The following is a 9,840-nucleotide window of genomic DNA, read 5'->3' as shown; positions in this document are numbered from 1 at the left end:
CAGGGATGGCTGGTGATAGAGTTTGAATATTTGTCTCTGCCCAAATCGCATACTAAATTGTAATCCCCAATGCTAGAGGTGGGGCCTGGTGGGAGGTGTTTGGATCATTGGGGCCTCATGGCTTGGTGCTGTCTTTGCGATCGCGAGTTCTTACGAGATCTGCTCGTTTAAAAATGGGTGGCTGCTTCACCCCCGCTTTGTTGCTGTGGCTTCCACCATCTGAAGTTGTTGTAACGGAGCGAGTTATGGAGAAACGCCACACTTTGAGACGAATTCGGGAGTCCTTTATTAGCCAGCGACTGGGAGACGGCTAGTGCTCAAAATTCTCTCGGCCCCAAAGAAGGGGCTAGATTTTCTTTTATTCTTTGGTGTAGAAAGGGGAGGGGGCAGCCTAGCTGTAGCAATCTTATGAAAGTAAAACAGGCAATAAAAGTTCAAAGACAAATGGTTACAGGAAAGGAAACAGTTCTAGGTGCAGGGGCTTTAAATCCATCACAATGTGATAGACGCTGGGCTTTGGGCGCTACCAACTGGACGCAAACGCAGGGGTTTGGTACCATCAACCGGGCGAATTCTTGGGAACTATGGACACAGCTTGCCACAGCATCTTATCAGTTAACTGCATTCTTTGATGTGCTGGGAGTCAGCTGGCACTAGTTAAGTCCTTGAGGAAGGGGGTGGGTAAGGAGCCCTTAATGTCTCGCAAATGAAGGAGCCAAATGGAATCTGTCCGGCTTTCTCGGCTAAGAGAGAGTCAATCAAGTTCATACAAGTTAGGGTATCACATTCCCCACTTGTGTTTTTGGAGAATCAAATCATTGATTCCTCGGTTATAACAAGGGGGTTATACTGGGCTTTAAGATACATAAGCTTAACAGAAGCTATGTGTTGCTTTACAAAGTTAAGAAACCAATTTAATATACAGGGCCCGAAGACTCAACCTAACCGTAGGAGGAGGAGAGCTCCAGTTAACTTAGTGATCAGAGTAGTTAGCCATGGATTCCAGTTAAACACGTTTTGGGACCAGGGGGTGTTACTTTCTTGTTCTCTCTGGTGTCTATCTAGATTTTCTCAAACGTTTTGAGGAGTATCTTTTATGGTCTTAGATTGGCATAGAAACAACAACGCTTTCTTAGAGCCGCGCATAAACCTCCTTGGGAGAGGAATAGCAGATCTAAACCTCGGCGGTTTTGAAGAACTACTGCAGCCAGAGACTCCACCTGGGTATGCAGTATATTTATGGCTGACTGGAGGGTGCTGCCTTCTAAGTAGTATTTGCAAATGCACGTCCTGTAGTGAAAGAAGTGAAGAGGAAAGAGTAGGGTGGAGCAGAGGGCATACTAGGCGGAAAGAAACAATAGAGGTAAATAAAAAGAATTAATCTGATGGCTTCACTCGACTTAGGCGCGGTTTTAAGAGGCCTGGCCCAGGCTTAGGGACCTATGTTTCTTGTTGGGTTCTGTTGACCTTTTTGATGTGAATGATGACTCTAAGCCGGAATGCCATCCACTTTCAGAGCTGTCAGTGTGGTGAGGATGAAGGTATGAAGTCCTTTCCAGGCAGGAGTGAGTCCTTCTTTTTGGAACTTTTTTTTTTTTTTTTCGAGACAGAGTCTCGCTCTGTGGCCCAGGCTGGAGTGCAGTGGCGTGATCTCGGCTCACTGCAAGCTCCGCCTCCCGGGTTCACACCATTCTCCTGCGTCAGCCTCCCGAGTAGCTGGGACTACAGGCGCCTGCCACCTCACCTGGCTAGTTTTTTGTATTTTTTAGTAGAGACAGGGTTTCACTGTGTTAGGCAGGATGGTCTCGATCTCCTGATCTCGTGATCCGCCCGTCTCGGCCTCCCAAAGTGCTGGGATTACAGGCATGAGCCACCATGCCCGGCTTTTTGGAACTTTTTAACATACACCAGGTCACCTGACTGGAAAGTGTGGCAGGACCCCGTCTGGTCAGGACTGGATGGGGATGAGCTCCCTGGACAAGCGGCTGGATGATGTCTTGTACCTGTTGGGAGACTGCAGGTACTGTAATAAATTAGCTTGTGAGATTTCTGGTAAATGGGTATCCTTTAGCTTAGGCAAGATAGGCGGAGCCCTCCTATACATGATTTCAAAAGGTGAAAACCTAGCCCTGTAAGGAGTGCGTCTTACTCTAAGAAGGGCTAAAGGAAGGAACTTTACCTAATTTTCCCCGGTCTCTAGGATTAACTTTGTAAGGGTACCTTTTAGGGTGCGGTTCACGCGTTCTACCTGTCTAGAGCTCTGAGGTCGAAAGGCACAATGGAGTTTCCATTGAATTTTAATGCCTTACTGACTGACAGAGCTATAGGCGAGGTGAAGGCCGGTCCATTATCAGACCCTATGGCAGCAGGCAGCCCATGCCGAGGGATGATTTCATTGGGTAAAAGCCTAACTACCGTGATGGCAGTCTCGTTTTTGGTGGCGAATGCCTCAGTCTATGAGGAAAAGGTGTCTACTAGTACCAGGAGCTATTTATAGGCTGTCCAGTACGGTTTTATCTCTGTAAAGTCAATTTCCCACCTTTCTCCTGGTGAGTCTCCTCGGAGGCAGTGGCCTGGGCTGGGTTTAGGACCTTGCTTGGCGTTTACCTGTGCACAAGCTGTACACCGGAGAGCTGCTTGGTTAACTAAGTCCTGAAGGTGGGGGATCTCGAAATGGCTCCTTAGAAGCTGAACCGGTTTTACTCTTCCTAAACGGGTGGTAGAATGCAGACGACTGATTAAAGTTTCCCTGAGAGCTCGGGGTATGACGATTCTGAAATCAGGAAGAATCCACCAACCTTCCTGATTTTTACTGGCCTGAAGATCCAAAGCCTGTTTTGCCTCCTCTGGGTCATATTCTGGGTGATCTGGCAAGTCAGGTTGCGGAAAGGACACTGCAGGCAGCAGGGTCAGAGGCGCGACTGGGAGTCCAGCTGCCCCCGGGCTGCAGAGTCGGCTCTTTGGTTACCACGGGCAACAGCCATGTCTTCTTTGTGATGTCCTTTGCAGTGAATTACAGCCACCTGTTGAGGGAGCCAAACAGCTTCAAGCAGGGCCAAAATTTCTTCTTTGTTCTTGATAGCCTTTCCTGCTGAGGTGAGTAGCCACACTCTTGGTAGACGGCTCCGTGTACATGCACAGTAGCGAAAGCATACCTGCCGTCAGCGTAAATGTTAATACGCTTGTCCTTACCCCATGGGAGGGCCTGAGTGAGGGCAATCAACTCAGCTCTCTGTGCCGAGGCACCTGCTGGCAGTGCTTGGGTCTACAGTATATCCGTGTCCGTAGTGACGGCTGCACCAGCCTTTCAAACTCCCTGCTCCGGGAAGCTGCTATCATCTGCAAACACCATGGCATCTGCCTCCTTGAAAGGCACATCTTGGAGATCAGGTCGGCCAGTTTCCGTAGTCTCTAACAGTTCTTGGCAGTCATGGACAGGTGTGGTAAGGTCTGGATCAGGGAGCAAGGTAGCTGGATTTAAACACCTTGTGGGAGAGGAAGTTAAACGAGGCTGATCTAACAGTAAACTCTGATACTGCAAGATGCGAACATTAGACATCTATTTGCCAGAAGCACTTCGTAGCAAAGTTTTTACGGCATGAGGAGTCATAAGGGTTAAATTTTGGCTGAGAGTCAGTTTATCAGCCTCCTGGATCAGGCTTGCTGTTGCAGCTAGGGCTGGTAGACAACTTGGCTACCTGGAGGCCACAGGGTCTAGCCTCTTAGACAATTAGACGTCTGGGCCGGGCGCGGTGGCTCAAGCCTGTAATCCCAGCACTTTGGGAGGTCGAGACGGGCGGATCACGAGGTCAGGAGATCGAGACCATCCTGGCTAACATGGTGAAACCCCGTCTCTACTAAAAATACAAAAAACTAGCCGGGCGATGTGGCGGGCGCCTGTAGTCCCAGCTACTCGGGAGGCTGAGGCAGGAGAATGGCATAAACCCGGGAGGCGGAGCTTGCAGTGAGCTGAGATCCGGCCACTGCACTCCAGCCTGGGCGGCAGAGCAGACTCCGTCTCAAAAAAAAAAAAAAAAAACAATTAGACGTCTGGACATCACCATGGCCCTCTACTGTGGTGGTCACCATGGGCTTCCGGGGGCCAAGTGAGAGGGAGCCCCTGCCCTGTCAATCATCAGATTCCTCTTCTGTGGGGAGGGTGAGGACCTTTTCCTGTTCTGGTTCTTCCTCTGGCTTTAATGGGCGTTCCTTCTTCTAGTGTCCTGTTTGCAATAAGCGCATTGGATTTTTGTACGGCTTGTACGCCCACGTTTCTGGCCTATCTGGCGTGGATCCGGGGTCCCCTGGCTAGTGCTGTGTGATGGGGGCCCTTCCTTTTTGGCTCCTTGGAAGGCCGCCACTAACATTTTCGCTTGTCTTTCTGATGCTTTGTCAGCAGCCTTTTCAGCTGCCTGTTTTTGCTTTTCAAACTCTCGATTGTCACCAACTTTCTGGGCTATTTCTAAAAGTTGACTGATGTTCATTCCAGCAAATTCCTGTAGCTTTTGTAATTTTCTTTTTTTTTTTTTTTTGAGACGGAGTCTTGCTCTGTCGCCGGGGCTGGAGTGCAGTGGCCGGATCTCAGCTCACTGCAAGCTCCGCCTCCCGGGTTCACGCCATTCTCCTGCCTCAGCCTCCCGAGTAGCTGGGACTACAGACGCCCGCCACCTCGCCCGGCTAGTTTTTTGTATTTTTTTTTTTTAGTAGAGACGGGGTTTCACAGTGTTCGCCAGGATGGTCTCGATCTCCTGACCTCGTGATCCGCCCGTCTCGGCCTCCCAAAGTGCTGGGATTACAGGCTTGAGCCACCGCGCCCGGCCGTAATTTTCTTTTAACATCAGGGGCTATCTGAGCCACATATGCCAAATTAAGAGCACGGCTATTTTCAGGCACCGCCGGGTGAAAAGGGGTGTTAGTTCGATAGGCCTCCTGGAGGCATTCTAAAAATGCTCCTGGTGACTTATCAGGCCCCTCAGTTGTCTTAGACAAATTTATGGGTTTTTGAGCGGCTCCCTTGATACCCACAAGGAGATACCAGTGAAAATCTTCCAAAGCTCTCTTTCACTGGAGGAGTTTGGGTCCCTATTAGGCCAGGTAGAGGGAAAAACCTCCCCGAGGAGGTCTCTCGCTTCCTCTTCTGGCCTATCGGCTGATGTGAGGAAATGCTTTCTGGCCTTTCTTCGGATACGTTCTCGCTCTTCAGAGGTGAAAAGGATTAAAAGGAGCTGTTGACAGTCATCCCAGGTGGGCCGATGGGTCTGAAACGTGGACTCCATCAGTGACGTCAAGACCTGGGCTTTTCAGAAAAGGGGGGATTATGAGCCTTCCAGTTGTACAGGTCAGACGTAGAGAAGGGGTCATAAACCAAGAATGGAGCTGAGCGCTCATCACCCAGAGGGTCTTGTGCCTCTCTCAGCGGGAGGAGGGAGGCTACCCCCTCCTGCCGAGGCCATAATCAGGAGGCTATAGGTGGAGAGCCCACAGGGGATGTAGTCGAGGAGACTAGGGAAGATTTTGGGGGAGCAGGAGAGTTATAAGGGGGTGGAAATGAGTGAGAAAAACTTTCTTCTTCTTCAGGAGGCAGTACTGGAGGCACTGAGGGGCTGAGGGTCGGGGTGACAGTGAGGCCTGGCTCAGAAGGACCTTGGAGGTAGGATTATGAAGGGCACATGAGCGGAGCCAAGGGGGAGGTCTCCAGGCCAAGCTCAGCCATTGCTCAATGTAGGGAAACTGATAGGGGTGACTGGGAGTTCCAGCAACGACCTACCACACAGCCTGAACAGCTGTGAGATTTAGTGACCCTTCTGGGGGCCACGAGATTCCAAACTGTAGCCATTCTACTTCGCAGAGTGTCCGGATTTTGCCTTTTTTGAGGCAGACTCCATAATCCTCTGAGAAGCCCAGAGAGAAATTTTGTAACATACATTGGAGAGGGCTCCAATCTTTACAAGGCCGGGAAGAAGAGTTTCCCATTCTGGAGACAATTTAACAGGGTTTGAGAAATATTAAACCCAGCATGGACAGAAATATTCATGGCCTGGGGGGCTGCAGTATAAGAAGAACAGAAGTATTAGAGCTAGAAGAAGTAGGAAAACAGCTATAGCCAACACTTCTTGCCACATAAGGTCTGTTTTGTTTTTTGTTTTTGTTTTTTAGCTTTAAGATCTAGGGGGAGGACAAAGGGCGGGTCCAAGGCCAGTGGGACTTACGTGATTCCATTTCTCCATAACTCGCGTGTAACAATCTTGCTGGGGCTCCAAATATTATAACCAAGTGAGTTATGGGGAAACTCTGTTAACCTCTGTTTATTCCCATTGAACCTGGACTTCACATAGAGGATGGACATGAGCTTGAATTACTTGTTCTGAACTTCTTGCTAAGCCAGCCGGGTCATTTGGATCTCTGATCTGCAACCCAGCTGGATCAGGAGTCAATGCCCGGCCTAGTGCACTGGGCAGGTGACAACAGTGTCAGGCAATTGGGCCAATTCGGCCCATTTGCCAGAAAGCTAGACTGAGTCAGTGACAAGCCTGAATTAAAGAAACTGTAATAAAATATAACTTTAAAATCTTTTTACAATGTTCTTTTAAACAACTGCATACTATAAAGAAAAGTTTTTCTTAAGATAAATTTGGGGCCAGGCGCGTTGACTCACACCTGTAATCCCAGCATTTTGGGAGGTCAAGGAGGGAGAATCACTTGAGGTCAGAAGTTCAAGACCAGCCTGGCCAACATGGTGAAACCCTGTCTCTACTAAAAATACAAAAGTTAGTCAGGCGTGCTGGCACGTGCCTGTAATCCCACCTACTTGGGAGGCTGAGGCAGGAGAATTGCTTGAACCTGAGAGGCGGAGGTTGCAGTGAGCTGAGATTGTGCCATTGTCCTCCCGCCAGGGCAAAGAAGCAAGACTCCGTCTAAAAAAAAAAAAAAAAAAAAATTGGGGCAGGTCCTTGTCTACCAGAATTGAATGAAATGTTATTTTGACTTTTACTGTAAATATAATTGGAGACTGGCCAGGTGCAGTGGCTCACGCCTGTAATCCCAGCACTTTGGAAGGCTGAGGCAGGCAGATCACTTGACGTCAGGAGATCGAGACCATCCTGGCTAACATGGTGAAATCCCGTCTCTACTAAAAATACAAAAAATTCTGGGTATGGTAGTGGGCGCCTGTAGTCCCAGCTACTCGAGAGGCTGAAGCCAGAGAATGGTGTGAACCAGAGAGGCAGAGCTCACCACTGCATTTCAGCCTGGGCGACAGAGCAAGACTCCGTCTGAATATATATATATTTGGAGACGAAAGTAAATAATTCTTACTTCTAACACTACCCAGGAGAAATGAAGATGAAGTATTTATTATCAGACACTCAAGTAAAGGAAAACTTTCTGGCCAGGCATGATGGCTCATGCTTGTAATCCCAGCACTTTGGGAGACCGAGGTGGGGGGATCACGTGAGTCCAGGAGTTAGAGACCAGCCTGGGCAACAAACATATCAAAAACCTGTCTCTACAAAAAATACAAAAACTTAGCCTGGCACGGTGGTGTGTGCCTGTAGTCCCAGCTACTTGGGAGACTAAGATGGGAGGTTCGCCTGAGCCCAGGAGGTCGAGGCTGCAGCAAACTGTGATCACAGCACTGCATTCCAGCCTGAGTGAAAAGGTGAGACCCTGTTTAAAAAAAAAAAAAAAGTCCAGTTGCAATGACTCACACCTGTAATCCTAGCAGTTTGGGAGGCTAAGGTGGGTGGACTGATTGAGCCCAGGAGTTCGAGACCACCTGGGCAACATAGTGAGACTATGTCTCTATGTAAAAACATTTTATTAATTTAAAAAATTGAAAAATTAGCTTAGTGTGGTGGCAGTGCCTGTAGAATCAGCTACTCAGGAGGCTGAGTCAGGAGGATCACTTGAGCTCAAGAGGTAGAGGCAGCAGTGAGCTATGGTCACACCACTGCATTTCAGCCTAGGCAAAAAACCAAGACCCTGTCTTTAAGAAAAGGAAAAAAAAAAAAGTGGCCGGGCGCAGTGGCTCACACCTGTAATCCTAGCACTTTGGAAGGCCAAGGCAAGCAGATCACTTGAGGTCAGGAATCTGAAATCACTCTGGTCAACATGGTGAAATCCTGTCTCTACTAAAAACACAGAAATTAGCCAGGCGTGGTGGTGGGCACCTGTAATCCCAGCTACTTGGGAGGCTGAGGCAGGAGAATAGCTTGAACCCGGGAGGCGGAGGTTGCAGTGAGTCAAGATCACGCCACTGCCCTCCAGCCTGGGTGAGAGAGCAAGACTCTGTCCCAAAGTAAAGAAAGAAAGAAAGAAAATTATTACCTTTGAGGCCGGGTACAGTGGCTCATTTCTATAATCCCAGCACTTTCAGAGGCCAAGGCAGGCGAATCACTTGAGGTCAGGAGTTTGAGACCAGCCTGGCCAAAATGGTGAAATCCTGTCTCTACTAAAAATACAAAAAAATTAGGCAACGCTCACGCCTGTAATCCCAGAACTTTGGGAGGCTGAGGTGGGTGGATCACTTGAGGTCAGGAGTTTGAGACCTGCCTGGCCAATATGGTAAAACCCTGTCTCTACTAAAAATACAAAAATTAGCTGGGTGTAGTAGTGCGTGCCTGTAGCCCCAGCTACTTGGGAGGCTAAGGCAGGAGGATCACTGGAACCCAGGAGGCGGAGGTTGCAGTGAGCTGGGTTCATGCCACTGTACTCCAAAATGCATGACAGAGCGAGACTTGTCTCAAAAAAAAAAAAAAAGTTTCCTTTTCCTCCAAGGTTTAAAAATCATAGAAATGTACCTTTCTGTCAATTATGCTGTGAACCTAAAACTGTTTCCCCAAAATAGTCCTTTTTAAAAATCAAGACTACAATAGGCATGGTCTAGAAGAAGAATGTACAGGTTGCAGGCAGGAGACACCGAGCAAATCATTTCATATCTGGAGGCCTTCAATTATTGCTCCACAAGGTTAAGAGTTCAACTCACACCAGGGTCTATGATCTAACCTTTCACCAGGGCATTCTGTTCAAACCTTGGGCCTCACTTCGTAAAAGTCCATGAAATTGCTCTCCCTGTCTGTTCAGACTCGGCCTTATGCCACGGGCCTCCTGGGCAGGTGCGCTGCTGCTCCACTGGCGCTCAACACATTTTGGTAAAGGAATCGATGACCCCAGAAAACACATACAAGCTGGGCACAGTGGCATGTGCCTGCAGTCCCAGCTACTTGGGAGGCTGAGGTGGGGGGATGGCTCAACGCCGGGAGTCTGAGGCTGCAGTGGGCTGGGATTGCACCTATGAATAGCCCCTGCACTCCAACCTGGGCAATGTAGCAAGACCCTGTCTGTAAAAACTAAAAAAAAAGAAAAAATAATAATTAAAATGCCAATGACTTTGGCCAGGCGTGGTGCCATGGCCTGTAATCCCAGCATTTTGGGCAGCCGAGGTGGGCGGGTCACCTGAGGTCAGGAGTTTGAGACCAACCTGACCAACATGGCGAAACCCCATCTCTACTAAAAATGCAAAAATTAGCCGGGCATGGTGGCAGGCACCTGTAATCCCAGCTACTCGGGAAGCTGAGGCAGGAGAGTCTCTTGAACCCAGGAGGCAGAGGTTGAGGTGATCTGAGATCGCGCCATTGCACTCCAGTCTGGGCAACAAGAACAAAACTCTGACTCAAAAAAAAAAAAAAAAAGACAGGCCAACGTGGTGGTGTGAAGAAAGATGGAAAGATGAAAGCTACTTAGAATGGGAACTGAGAACTCCTAACCCTGCCACAAAGTGTGATTAGCGCCATCTACAGGCATCATCCTGAATAGGTATCTACCTGTTCTTTCTTTTTTAGA

Source organism: Trachypithecus francoisi, unplaced genomic scaffold, assembly GCF_009764315.1.
Source record: "Trachypithecus francoisi isolate TF-2019V2 unplaced genomic scaffold, Tfra_2.0 Lachesis_group14, whole genome shotgun sequence".
NCBI classification, from domain to species: Eukaryota; Metazoa; Chordata; class Mammalia; order Primates; family Cercopithecidae; genus Trachypithecus; species Trachypithecus francoisi.
The sequence above is the reverse complement of the archived record's forward strand: the minus strand, read 5'-3'. Positions refer to the sequence as shown.